General features: G+C 41.1%; 1 pseudogene; it reads left to right on the plus strand.

Annotated features, from left to right (window-relative positions):
• The first annotated feature begins 226 nt into the window (after positions 1 to 226).
• On the plus strand, positions 227 to 711 carry LOC105505415 (annotated as a pseudogene).
• The last annotated feature ends 1,251 nt before the right edge of the window (positions 712 to 1,962 follow it).

The raw sequence follows: 1,962 nt of genomic DNA on the forward strand, positions 1-1,962 counted from the left end.
TGAGCTGAGATCCGGCCACTGCACTCCAGCCTGGGCGACAGAATGAGACTCCATCTCACAAAAAAAAAAAAAAAGAAGTAACTAAATCAGGAATGATGAATGTCCTTTCTTTTGTTGTTAAATAAACATGAAACAGAAAATATTTATTACCATATATTTATATACTTTGAAAGTTTCATTAAAAATATGATTCAGGGGAACCACCATCTTCCAGTAATTCACCAAAATGACGAACACAAAGAGAAAGAGGAGAGGCACCCGATGTATGTTCTCCAGGCCTTTTAGAAAACGTGGAGTTATTCCTTTGGCCATGTACATGCGAATCTAAAAGAAAGGCAATATTGTAGACATCAAGGGAATGGGTACTGTTCAACAAGGAATGCCCCACAAGTGTCACCATGGCGAAACTGGAAGAGTGTACAGTGTCCCCCAGCACGCTGTTGGCATTGTTGTAAACAAACAAGTTAAGGGCAAGATTCTTGCCAAGAGAATTAATGTGCCTGTTGAGCACAGGAAGCACGTGAAGAGCCAAGATAGCTTCCTGAAACGAGTGAAGGAAAATTATCAGAAAAATAAAGAAGACAAAGAGAAAAGTACCTGGGTTCACCTGAAGTGCCAGCCTGCTCTATCTACCCAGAGAAGCACACTGTGAGAACCAATGGGAAGAAGCCTGGGCTACTGGAACCCATTCCCTATGAATTCATGGCATAATAAGTGTTTACAAAATCAAGGACTGGCCAGGCACAGTGGCTCACGCCTGTAATCCCAGCACTTTGGGAGGTTGAGGCGGGTGGATCATGAGGTCAAGAGATCGAGACCATCCTGGCCAACATGCTGAAACCCCGTCTCTACTAAAAATACAAAAAAAAAAACTAGCTGGGCGAGGTGGCGGGTGCCTGTAGCCCCAGCTACTCGGGAGGCTGAGGCAGGAGAATCGCTTGAACCCGGGAGACGGAGGTTTCAGTGAGCCAAGATTGTGCCACTGTACTCCAGCCTGGCAACAAAGGAAGACTCCGTCTAAAAAAAAGAAAAAAAATAAAAAAAGATTCAGAAACAAATATTTTGGAAGCTGTTTTAAAGAAAAGCAGTCTGTTCTTATAAATACATTCTGTTTTACTTACACAAAACTTTTCCTTTTTTCTCTTTAAGGCACCAGAAAATAAATGTACTGAGTTTCTATTCTTGGCTCAGATTCAATTAGAATAGCGAAGAATTACAAGATATATAAATGAAAAATCCTGTTCATTTAGTAAACATTTCATGCTATATTTATACAGTGAAATTCATTGATAGTACCTTTTTTTTTAACTTATAAGTTTTTATTGGTTGTAATTAAGCCTGAGAATAAAGTCTTGTGAAACTATCCTTTCCATTACTGTCTATTCTGACTATCTACTGATGTTCTGACTATCTATTCCGACTGTCTATTCTCGACAGGCACCACAATAAAGCTTTCACCCTTGTTTTGGTCTGTTAAATCCAAGCCACATGTGCAGTCAAGGAAAAGATGATGTTCCTGTAGTCTTTTCTAAACTACCGTCTCCTAATATTACATAGATAAGCCATATTTTAGGCACTTGTTCTACCGTCTCGCAAATCTGTATGTTGGAATTCTAGGAATATATGTTAATAGATCATTTGGTGTATTTTAAGTGGTTTTTCAAGAAGTGAAGTTAGGGTATTTGTTGTTTCTTTTACATCTTAGGCAGACAGGAGCAAGGAGGCATGATTTAAAAGCTCAGGAGGCCGGGCGCGGTGGCTCACGCCTGTAATCCCAGCTCTTTGGGAGGCCAAGGCGGGTAGATCACCTAAGGTCAGGAGTTCGACACCAGCCTGGCCAACATGGTGAAACCTTGTCTCCACTAAGAATACAAAAATTAGCCGAGCATAGCCTGTAATCCCAGCTACTCGAGAGGCTGAGGCAAGAGAATTGCTTGAATCTGGGAGGCGGAGGTTGCAATG

Source organism: Colobus angolensis, unplaced genomic scaffold, assembly GCF_000951035.1.
Source record: "Colobus angolensis palliatus isolate OR3802 unplaced genomic scaffold, Cang.pa_1.0 Scaffold125, whole genome shotgun sequence".
Taxonomy (NCBI): Eukaryota; Metazoa; Chordata; class Mammalia; order Primates; family Cercopithecidae; genus Colobus; species Colobus angolensis.